The sequence below is a fragment of the Opisthorchis viverrini genome (assembly GCF_000715545.1).
Source record: "Opisthorchis viverrini unplaced genomic scaffold opera_v5_5, whole genome shotgun sequence".
Taxonomy (NCBI): domain Eukaryota; kingdom Metazoa; phylum Platyhelminthes; class Trematoda; order Opisthorchiida; family Opisthorchiidae; genus Opisthorchis; species Opisthorchis viverrini.
In genome coordinates, this window is record NW_008751661.1 from 1446926 (window position 1) to 1460104 (window position 13179).

A 13179-nucleotide genomic window follows, 5' to 3' on the forward strand; every position below is an offset into this window, starting at 1 on the left:
GCAACTAGTCTCTCATTCACTTATTGGCGTGTGGGTCCGAACTACCTTTCATCTTGTGGTCGGTGAGAAGTGGTCTGGAGTCAAAGGGTGTGCACATCATCATTGAGCTTGGGAATGCATTTCCATGACCGTCCAGAGGCTAAACTTGGTCCAGCCACTTGGGTGGATATTCGAGCATGAGTTCTCTCCGACGCTTTGTTCCGATTCTAAATGGGTACTACCATTTTGGGTGTAGCTTTAAGGTGTGATCCAGAGGTACATAAGTACGAAATGCCATGACAATTGAACCAATATGCCCATATAAATGAGATTCTAGAACTTGAAGCCAATTGCTGAAGAGAAGGCCTCGATAGATTAATATGTTATGAGTAGAGATGGCTCGGTGGTTAGGACGTGAATCTACTGACTGGAAGGTTCGTCGTTCGAACCGGACCTCTGGTTCTCGACCACCCAAGGCTTGGGCAACCTGGCAATATCACAGCCATCGGGCTTCCTTTGGGTGGCATGATAGCTGACCAATGAAAGGTTGGTACATCTGAACGGTCTTTTCATTTTACAAATGGCGACTGTAATATTGCAGAAAGCGTAAATGGGATCCTCACTGTCCAGCTACACCTGAACATGGATTGTCTGACCCTCATCCTGTCGCTCCAGAATAATACCAGGTATCCGAAAGTTAATGCTCTATGGTCTATGATTGCCACCAGTCACTCAACATAATCGAGATCCTCCTACTCGGTCGTCAGAGTGTACCTAATGCCACTATTTTACCTTTTTGTCGAGATGGCTCAGTGGTTAGAGCGCGAATCCACTGACAGGAAGGTTCATGGTTCGAGTCTGAACTCTGCATCTCGACTTCCCCTAACTAGGCTTGGGCAACCTGACAGTATCCCAGCCCTCGTGCGTCCTTCGGGTGGCATGGCATGTGGACACCTAATTTTACTTTTGTGCGTCTGATACCCTGTCAAGTGTCCAACTAATGCTTTGCTAAGAGTATTAGCTAACTTTTGAGCCATTTTACCATAAAACGGGGCTTAATTGGTTAGAAAATTCCCACTGAGGAAAGCATGAAATTTAATGAAAAATTTGTATGATCATTGTTCATATTTGGATAAAGAGCAACAGAACATCAGTTTGTGTCCTGTCCCGCTGCAATTACCTGATGTTTGTACAACACCTTAGTTGAGCAAATAAAGCGGCATACAATGAATCAAACACTTTATTATTCGCTTTAAGCAGATGCTTCTCATGGCAAACCGACATAGATGTGTCATTTTTCTGTACGAGTAGTTAATACTTGGAAAACCAAACTGAGTTTCTTCAAGTTCACCGGATTTAGTGAACCGAAAGTTAGCACAAGTCGACAACAGGCCACAAAGTTCGAATGACATCAGACATCTTACGACTGAATTCGACCTGGTTCCCCAAACGAAATTTTGAGTGAACCCCAAGGTACCCACGAAAGTCTAACGGCAGAATTGCTGTGCGATGTGGTTGGTACTGTGAAGTTTGGCAGGACAGCTCAGAAGTATGTGGGAGGGAAAAGAGTTCTTACCTTCATTGAGGTAGATTTTACGAAATAAACTCATTTGCAAACGCATTTGGTTTTACAAGAGACACATCTGGAACTCAGCTGAATAGCTGTTTATGATGTTTTCAAAACTTTTGCTGTATAACCTGAAAAGTAAACTTAGTGCCAAAAATGAACACTGCAGCTTCATTTGAACAAAAAATCGAAAACACAGTTACTATCAGATTGGCCATAATTATAGGTTCAAACGCTTACTCCAGAACAGATGTGCTGGTGTCGAACGAATCACTGGGCTGGCCATACTGAAGAGATGTAGACATGTTCGGGCAAATTTGACCAGTTGTCTGTTCTAAATGCTTTCATAATCTGAAGTCAGTGGATCGTTCGAAGCAACCCCCGTTTTGGCAGAGCCAATATATTTGTCCGACTGTGAATCACACCTATTTGTATCCCCTTCTAAACCGCAAAAAGTTACGTAAATAAAAGTTAGGCTGTTCTCTTTTATGGCATAGAAAAAACTCATTACCATAGAAAAATCCTCACCATTTTCGGTAGAAATGGAATTGCGTGGATAGTTTGATGTGCGTGTGCCATTTACTTGGGTTGATTGTTGGTGGAAATGCGCAAGCGTTCATACTACCCGCCGTGTACAACTCTACGAGAGATTTTGTGCCGTGTGGCATGACTAGACATGCACATATGTCTCAAAATTTACCAAACCGCTTGTCGGCTAATGATGCATTCCAAAGACCTCATTACTTCGAGAGAGCAATCTGTTTTGGGGACAGGCCAGCACACAGCCAAAACCGCGCACTGCAGATCATAAAAGACTTTCACGTCCTCCAACCTAAAACTTCTCGTAATACTGGAAATTGGGGGAAAATTGCGCAAGCTTTGACAGTTCACGTGAAATTCGCCTGTATCAGTCGGGAGAATAGTTGCCTCACATCCATCAACTCTTAGCGTGACCAGTTGACCCCAGCGGGAAAACACAGGTGTAGGTGTCAAATCTTGGCCGACTAGACAACCCTCATCATCTTGCTAGAAGGAGACCTATGTTGCGATACGTTACATTTCTAAGTCATGACACATATCTAAGGTTCCTTGTTGATCAAACTTCATTTTGAACGGACAGAGTTAGTTTCGAATTCGGAAGTAAAGCATAAAAGCAAATTGGCTGGGTTGCAACGAATAAATTTGTTGGACCCGATATCAGTAGATATCTCTGCAGGGATGACGGAACAAAGACTGTTGCTGACGTAAGTTCATTCCGCACCTTTGCACAGCTGGTTAACTGCTGATATCTGTAAGCACTACTGGTGACCCCCGTATGTTTTTTGCATCGTTTCGAACCCGTTTGGGTGTCCGTGTTATGCGAACGTCCAATCCATTTCTGTCCAACTCGGAATTTTGTGTACTTGACAGTCAGACATCAGTAGGCTCATTCTACCTCGCGTTCTGGAGTGGGATCCCAAATGTATATGTACTGACAATCTTAACCTGTATATACCATGTGGACAAAAATAGTCGAACCATGGAATTGATCAGACAGTACCCTCTATCAGTTCTGGTGATGAGAATAATTCAGCAGTCATCTCTGAATTCAATGCTCCGTTGATGCTACTTTCCAAACACTGCTAACATAACCTCGGTAACTGAGGTTCAACCTACTTAATAATTCATTCTACGTTTTATCCAGCATCTTTGTGTCACAATCCATTCACGCTGTGTAGTAAGACACCTATTTCATCCAGCCATCCGTCGATATTGACTCACAAATCTTCCAGTAAGCAATAATAGTTAATTAATCGTGGGAATTTTTCCGTTTGGTATGCTATAAATCAGGTGACTACAATCATTCTCATATCCCTGGTGGCTGAACCGATGGAATTTTATGTCAACCCAATTGCGTGATTTAATGCCGTGTGTGATCGATCACGAGATCTTTCACACGCTTGAATGTGCGTTTTGTCGATGATGCAGCAGACCCAAACTGTGGACAGCTGAGATAAACCCAAAGAAGAATGTGGAAGTTCTTGTGCGAAATGTGTCTGCGAATCACACAAATTATCGACCGAACTTGTGTGTAGACGAAAGTCATTTTGCTCACCACTGGCTGGGATGTTTGACTGGTTGATTCTAGTGCTGACTGGCTGATATTCTGCATCCTTCAGTCCACTGGAATGTAACTCCGATTCGGTCTACCACCCCAAGAAATCACTTTAAACCGACACTCTATGAAGGCCCGGAGAGAAGTTTTTACTGATTACGTTGCGATGCCACTTTCTGTGATACACAATACTTCAGAATGGTTTTTTATTAAGATAGGATAAAAATTTCACGAGCTCAAGGCTACTTGTTTGCTAACGGTCAATGTTTCAGCTCGTAGAGGAATGCCTCCTTCGGCATCATTTCACTAAGTGCACCAACTGGGACCGTACGAGTAACTTGGCTTGAAAACGACAGCATCGAACGAACCAATCAAATTCAACGAAAACTGTAAATTAACCAACGAGAATCCTGCTGCCCATGATATGTTCTATCAAGTCTTGACCCCGCCTAAAATACCAGCTTAGCCTAGACAAGGAAAGACAAGCTAGACATTAGTGAACTTCTAACTTCTTCCAAAGCTGTTGAAAGACTCGGCCACTGTTATTCGTGTCTCAACAGAAAGGCATCAGGCTAACGTTTAACATCCTCTTATGCTTCAAACGATGTCAAATTCTTACAAAGTACCTCTGAGAAATTAGCCGAGTCCTTTGAATAAACCACAGTACCCGAAAACTCTAGCACAATTAACTGCCTTCAATTACCTGGACTAAATTTTTCCGTTTTATACTACTCGCCATTCACATGTAGCCGTTCTTCAAAACATTTAGCTCCACAACAAGTAGTCGCGCGGGTTTTCATCGGTGCAGTTTTATAGCACGCATTCAGGCATTAGGCTTTCCAAATGTCCTTTCATATCGGTGGTTTACCTGGCGGTGGGCGTCCAAGAAAGAGTCTCATAGCCCTCCACTTACCCAACTGCAACGCGTTATAAATGTATGTAATCGGTGGCGTTTATCGCAGACAACTCAGTACAGTGAAGTGACCGTAAAGCAATAATCATTATCAGTTTTGATATTTCTTCATTCTACGTGAAATATCTCAGGCCCTTGTAACCAAAACCTAGAATTGGGGCCTTCATGGTGTAAGCTATGTATTTTTTTGTTCGTGAAGTGGACCTGAAAGATGAGGAAGGTGAATGGATCTGCAAAGCAGATGATGTGTAGTTAAACCGAGTTGAGTGTAAATTTTGCCTCGTTAGGGAAGGAAATAACTTGCAAAGACTGGGGCCTACATCTCCTACGTTCTTACACCACAGATTGCGTACCCAATAGTCTACCTGCAAAAATGACACATCCTACCGGTCTGAAAGTCACTTTTCATTATTCTAACATATACTTCATTATCCACACCAGCTTGGTCACCTCTCCGCTTACTTCGGGCACACAAGAGCATTGCACATAGCATGGTCCAACCACACTCCGTATCGACTTCGGTCTACTGGATCCTCGTTTCTGACAGAAATTAGGGGCTATAGGGTTTGAAGAAAAAGACAGAACTGAGAAAGTAAACCGTTGGTAGGTATTGTGTACTTTGGTTTATTCCACCCCGCGAAGAGTAACTTATAGATGACACAGTGAGCTGCTGAACTGGTAAATATCAGCATTTCAGAGTTTGTACTAATAAACAGTGGACTATTCATTTACTTAGTCACAAGTAATGAAAAAATCATGGGAACCGCATACAGTCGTCCATTTAAACTTTTTCCTTGGTAAAATTCAGCTGGTAATCAGTTGAGCTCCTCGTTATCACAGTCCTCGTACAGCCAATCACTACGACCTCAGCGAGTTGTATACAGAAGTGAATTGCAGTGAACATCTCCAGCTCCAGTGAGCTTCCATGTGAGGTCCACTTCGGCTTAAAACAATATGGCCGGTTTTCAAAGATGCGCAAATAACACAAAGAAAGGCAACCACTCACCGGGTCGTGAAGAGCACTGAAGCCTAACGTGGTTGTTCGCAGATTGAGGACTGTTTTCGTGTACATGCCGTGCCATACAGGGGGTATCTGGACGGTACCAACTACCGGCCTGGCAACAACATTGTTGCATTGAAACGGCGACAACTTGTAGTTGGATGGTGACCGTTGAAATTCGCATCCAGTTGATGCAACGGGTCACTAAAAGGCATGGTTCAGGGGGCTTCGACGTGTACATGAGCCAATAATGCAATAGTTCTGCTCATTTGGATCAGTCATTCGCCCTGCTTCCAAAGGACTTTTCATAGTAAACTAGCTAAAATTCACCCAGTATACATTTTGCTTCACAAAACCTCAAAGCGTTGTCCAAAATAGCTCTACATAAGATTGTATTGATTAGTACGGATTTCTTAAAGACCTAGTAACTGTCCTAAAGGTCAAAAATTCCGATGGCAATTTCATGTATCCACATCCAGAAAATCACTGTTTTCAATCGTTGACAATTTTCCGTAGTGTCTAGGTTATCCAATGATTAACCGTTGTGCCAGACGATTAGATGAACTGCTTAGAGTGCATGCAAGAACGAATTTGGTCCATAGAATCGTAAAGCCAGGAGCAGTACGTCATGAATTTTGAAATAAAGCCAAGAATAACGTCTGCTGAAGAAATTGTGTACTGTTGACTTGTTTCAGTCCTGCATGATATGTAATCCAGCGTACTATCTTCTGGAACCTGCAGTCCAAACGTTTGTTATGCTGGTGGGTCCTCATATCCAGTTGGGCACGTAACTGCCTCCTTTACCTTCATGGTTGTCGCCACCTCAAGTGACTCGAATAAGTCCTGAAAGACGATCCATGTATGCGTACTTTGTGGATGATATTAGTTTGTTTTGAATACGAAACTCATTTCTCCTGACCAAATCGTAAGGTGGCTTTTATTGCAACGTACGTGAGAGAGCTAAGGCGACCGCATCACGAGAAACTTGTTCCTACCAGATTCTCATCAAGCTCCCGAAAACTAATGCAGCGTGTATTGATGGAAAACAAGGAATGTTATCTTCCATGGCAGCCACTGTTCCTCATTCCAGGTGAATTGGAGTGTTGGTCATAAAATGCAGGCACAAAATGAGGAACAATTATTCTAAATCGGTCGTCACGACCAGGACAGTTACTGGGTCGTCGTTCGACGAATTGGACACACCAATCACATTGCTAAAGTGTGAACACGTTCGCCTGTTCAGACGTGATAATTCAGATGCGTCCAACATGCGTTGGTGAAGTAGTGGTTACACGCTCGCCTGGCATGTCAGATTTTCGGGTCCAAATCTCGACACGACCATTGGATATGCACTGCTGATGAGCTCTAATAAGGACAAAACTCGAGTTCAGTGCTTCTCTTTGGTGCGGACTCATCTGGAATAATTACGTTAGAACAGGAACATGGCCGTTCAAACGAGAATGATGTGGCTATGAACGAAAATGCCCATCCCACAAAACCCCTAAAATTATTGTCAAACTGGTCACTCTAAAATCACCTGGGCCTCCCTTGTCCGGGTCTGAGTGGTCTACCGGAATTCACATGGAATCGTTGACCAGGTAGCATGTGCTTACCGTTTAAGCAGGCTGTTTAACCAAAGCCTGTTTGTACAATTATATAGTTTGTGAACAGGCTTTCGTGCCAGTTGCCCTCAGCGCTCCACCGCTTCGCTCCAGATATACTTGCACACTTCATTTTATTGTTTGTTTGAAGCGCTTCTAAAACGATTACTAACCCCCATCGACATCCGGATTACTGCTATCGACGGTGATGAAACCGAGATCGGTCTACCGCAGTTGATAACCTCTTATCCTTGAAACGAGGTTTTGGAAAACAAGTCAGACAAAAGAACCACTTGGTACCGCCTAAGAATTTATCCAACACACTGATCGCCAACCCACTTCAAAGGGAACTTCTTATTTTAAACCATTAACTGGATTCTCAACTAAATCTGCTTGTATTCTTTAAAATTTTAACTTTACAGTGCACCAAAACCATCAATTTTATATCCAGGTGACTAGATACAAATAAATTTATGGTTCCGTCAAAGCTGGTCCTTTGGGACCGGACCCGAATAGTAACTTGAGCCAGAAAACCTCAATTTCGCTCGTACAACATATGATTAGAAGTAATTTATATTACCTTGGCACCTAAGAACACCTAAGTCCTATTTTTACCACTGTCCACCATTTGGCAGTGTGGAAAAAACCACTCACAGCCATTTTCGAGCTTTTGGTTACGGAGAACCAATAAAAGTGCCAAGAATGCCGGTTCCTTTTCTTGTTAGAAACGGGATCAGACTGAACAGTAACAGAACCTTCCGAGTAAATAGCACACGTGTAGTAGCTCATTCCGCGGAGCAAAACAGAGTTACACCTAAAACGTACTTTCCAAGTAAACTGAAACAATAGAAAGTTACTGCAGTCGAACATCTGCCCTGACTGATAAAGCCGAATACCCTATTGATGAACAACAGGACTGTGAATCAGCGAATATACACTCATCTGCAAACTAATTTGGTTTTTTGAGAGAATCACCTGGAACCCATCTGAATCTCTCGTTTATGATGTCCTCAGGCAACTGAATGTGCTGCACCAGACCGCCTTATATTTCGGTTGCCACGACATTCGAGATATCGCGATACGCATATGTCGTTGTAATGTACTACTCATGAGGTTGCTTGAAACCCGTCGACAGCCCACCGCCGGTTTCGCCCTTTTGTTTCAAGCTCATCAGGTAGGCGCAGTTTCCGGGTTTCCGTCAACCTTATGTTCTACTTGAAGCCAAATTGCACGAAATTAGCGAATATATGCTCATTCGCAAACAAATTTGGTTTTTCGAGAGACTCATCTGAAACCCGGCTGGATCTCTCCTTTGTGATGTTCTCAGGGATAAGGTTCGCGGAAATCCGGAGGATGCGCCTACCTGATGAGCCCCGAAAAGGGCAGAACCGGTCGTCGGCTGTCGATGCATTTTCAGCAACCTTATTAGTAGTACATTACAAATAACTGTTAATGTTTTTGCCGAAGAAAATGCATTTAGAGTGACTTTATTCACAGTGATGATCATGCTTTTAAGTTAGTTAGAGGGACATTTTTGGAGATAAATTTATATCACCTGCATGAGTTAGCGTAACTGTATGCGCTTGCCAGTGCCATCGATTTCAAGGTCAGGCTTGTCTAGAATCGATGTATATCTGTTGATATAAACAAGAGTAGAAACGGAGCGCGAGTTAATGTGGTCCTCAGAAACCCGGTCCACACGACTCAAAAGAAGTCCAAAATCAGCTTATCCACTGCGAGTCATCTAATCAATACAAGGCACAAGCCTACAGCTTTTTTTCATCCGAATTCATTCGCCACGCCACAATAAAACACCAGAGGTTTAAGTGTTTGTGGATGTTTCTTAATCAGATGCTTACAGCCCAGATAGGATAAAAAACCGATCCTTTGCTTGGGTATATCTCATCGTAACCCAGATTGTCAGCTGGCTGTATATTTTAGTTCCGCTAAAAACTGTGGGTAGTGGTCAATCCCGATGACACTTGAATCCAATGGATTTCAATTGAGGACGGCTGGAATGAGAAGCCATACATTGTAATCGATAGTTTAAATTTATGTGCATCAATGAGAAGGTGACTGACTCATACTGTGTCCCGTCCCAAAGTCATCACCCATGTGGACGAAGGCTTGCAAGAGCTCTCATACTTCGCTTCCAAACCACCTCTTGACTTCTTCTTGATCGCGTGGGTGTGAAAAGACCTTTCTAAGAAAGTTTATATCCCAAAATCTGAAACAGGTGACAAGCTGACGAAAATTATGGAGTGTGGTAAGCTCGGGCAAGTTATTTCCCCCGAAAACTACCTGATGCTCCTCAGCATTACTGCTACGATGTTCCAATAGACTCAGGTAATTCTCTGAACGCCCTGCCCTTAAGTTATTAGCGTCCTTGGTTTAGGGCGGTCAGGTTTCTGACCTACATAAACCTGACCGCAGTATTATAAGGTCGACCCCTGACAAATAACCATATGCCTGCGAAACAGATAGGACAGATTGATAAAAGTTGTTCTGATGTTCAGTCTGGATAGAAATATCGCCTCAAGGTGAACCACCGGGACTGATTCAATCACCTAGGTAAGCGAATGTGTTTACTACCTTCATCGATTCATCCGCAAGCTTGTGGTTTGGGTTTGATCCCATCCAGTCTTTCACCAGCACTCCGCAGTTTACACATTTGAAGGACATACCAAACTGCAAGGCAGAAACATCCATATTATTCAGTATGGTCTGCAATACGATGTTAGCAAGACCAAGAAGAGCTATGTCATCTGCGTATCTTATGTCTGCCAGCATATGCCCTGGGTACATTTTGACCCCACACGCGCTAGAGACTGTATGTGAATTGTCAATGATCAGGTGGTTATGGGAACCCCAGTAGATTACCTCAATCCCCATTAGGTTTGAAGCACTTTTGAGATGTTCTGTTTCTCTTGAACGGTCATAATTTGGAATATTGTCAGTTGGCAACTTTCATGTGACCTGCTTTGAGAGAGAAGCATTTACTGTCATAAAGGGGATGAAAAATCAATTGCACAGACATTCCCCATACTGATCATTTGATTTCGTGGGGCCGCTTGTTTTATCCAGTTAATTTTATGGATCCAAATTGGAATTCAGTTGGAAAATACACACATTTGTACAAATAAATTTGTTAAGGCACGTAATTCTACAGCCGTTTCTAAAGCTAACGTAAGACTGTTATGTAAACACATCGAAAATAGATAAGACGTTCTAAAAGAACGATAGTCGGTATAACGCTTTTGACTGAATACCCAAAATTAGGTGTGACTGTACTTTGAGGTGAATTTTTTGTCCACAGCTTCTGAGTCCCACCTGTCTTCGATACACGTTCGTCACTTTTTATCTAATGAACCACCAAAGACGATATTTAAATGACAAATAAATGGGACCGACCACAAGACTGCTTTATTTTCCGTTCTGTTAGTCAGTTTGTTGCCGATGCCAGCATCAATAAAGTTTGGATCATGAGATATTGATTTCCCTATGCTCCATAATGTATCTCGGAAACTTGTCTAAACGAGTCGATGTTAGAACTGTTAGCTATTTGTTCTAAAACCCGAAGAACTGTCCCTCTCCCCTACGTACACACACATTCATCTGGTGTAAAATCATTTTTAAAACACAGTCATGAAACTCTGATTCTCCGCGATTCTCTTGGTGAAAGTTGTCAAGATATAAAAACTACTTATAAAATAACTGAAAACTATTTGATTGTCCACTGCCAGTTACCTGCTCCGCGGGTTCTATCAGATAGTCAAAGTCCCCAAGTTACCATCATTTTGTGCTTAAGTGGAGTCAAACGCATATCTTCAGAACTATCTTGAAATCAGCTGAGTTCAGGTAAACCACTCGTTTACAACAAATGTGGATAAGCAAAGATGAAGATTATTCATACGTTTCATTTTTTTGGGTGACATTTGAGTGACCCGATAAACGAGAATCAGAAATGGATAAACATTTTGATTCATTTCAGTGCGCCTATAAAATAACAGTGCGATGTTTGAGCGTGATTATTCCTCTATATCACGAGACTTAATATGGCATAAATCTCAGCATTTCGTTCGTGGTGCGAGCTGAGTCAGTTTTGACTTCTGTGCTCTGACTTGTAGATTTTCGCTAAAACCCTCTGTCAAAATGTAAACGAGATACGTATCTTTAGCTACATCCTTTTGCAAACGGATTCAAGTCTTGAGTTAATTAACTCCCCCGATTCAATTACTTGAGAAACTCGCGCGAAAAGCAAATCTACCGATTGTTCTTCAACATTTTCTGCAACTCTAATTCCGAAGGATTTTCTAGCATCATGAGGTAAGACGAAAGGGCAGGTAAAAAAGGTTGGGGAATCTCCGAATAAGTTGACATCTAATTTCTAACTTTACCCCACCTAATCCTTGAAACACCAAATTCACGGGGAAGTCACGCAGCCTGCAAAAACAAAAACTAATGTGTTTTCTTTTGATCAGCCGAACGATTTTACTCAAGGTATGAAGTTTTGGTGGATGACAAGCTAGGATAACCTACGGTTAGAAGTCATTCTTGGTGGGATGAACGCATCACTTGTGCACATCCTATGAAGTGATGCCACGAAAGAGGATTCACAGAAAAATACTTTAGCTTCTTCGGATTAGGGTCTACACTTTATCTTGGTGGAAGAACACTGTGTCCTCTGTGTGGATGAGTTCATCTCTTCGAGAATACTGCACCGAAGCGACTTACGCAAACATGTTTCATAGATTGATGAGACCCTGTTCTTGAATCCCATTGACATAATCTCCGCTGAGCTGCTGTCAAACGAACGGGCACCTGTCATTCGTTCAGGCCGGACGTTCACGGACGACCGGCTCCACGCATATGTGCATTCAGTGATCAGTAGTTTAAACCGGAACACTCAGTCTTCAAATGACGTTGAGCTGAATTCTCCTTGATTTATCAGTTCAAAACGGTTATAGGTACACCAATGAAGAGACCACATAACTCATTTAGAAAACAGCGGTCATTCTGGGTCTACTGCCCATACAGTTGAGTTTTGGGCAAGAACTTTTGAACTGTCTATTTTATTGATAAATGAACCTTGTTCAAAGGTGAAATCAACCAGAAGTGGCTTTAAACGCTCGTTTTTGTAGGAATAAACGAAAGCCTTGATAGACTTTAAAACGAGAAGACCGAGTATGCTTCGAGTGGACGACAAAAGACAGATTGTTGGGTTGTGTCCGTCCTGTGGCCTCTCTTCGTTCATAATCACCATTTCAAAAATTCCATTTAGTTAGGGGCTACTCGCAGCACCGATGAGCAATACAAATTTTTGCAAATCATTCGAGGATAGACGTTTTGCCCCAACAAAATAGTGCAATAGTCTGTAAGGCCACTGGAAACAAATTACAATGCGCTGTGTTTTGACCTTTTGGAGGGCCAATGGGATAGTCGGACTCAGTGAGGTCTCATCAACCACTCCCTGGGTTGAACAATGTCGAAAAGCGTCGAAGTTTTATTCAAGTTATACTTGACACTCACTTTAGCGCTATATTAGTTCACACGCATTTCACGTGACGTATGTAAGAAACAAGCAAAATGGCTGCGCCTAAGGTAAAAGAGGAATTCAGCAACCTTATGAGTAGTGTTTCACGTATAGATAATATATTGCGTTGCCTCGAATATCCTACCAATCGAAACACAAGGGGGCTTTTGCGCAATAGATTTAGTTGAAGCAGACCATCATAAACAAGAGATCCAAGTTATCGTATGTCGATATCGTATTCGTGTGCAAAATGAGGGCATCTGTCGAGAGCAGTGGTCTACAAATTTTTCGTTATGCTTACAAGCAGCACCATATTGTGGAAACCAGGTGGCACATCAGATGGCGTGCTCATTTACAACCAGTTCACGCACACTAGCTACCAGTGTAACGGTGATACTACTCATGGGGGAGGCATGCGAATAGTATGTTTTCTTGTAAATCCACTTTACATCTCTTGAAAAGGGAGATCTATTGCGGAATTTGTGGAGTCG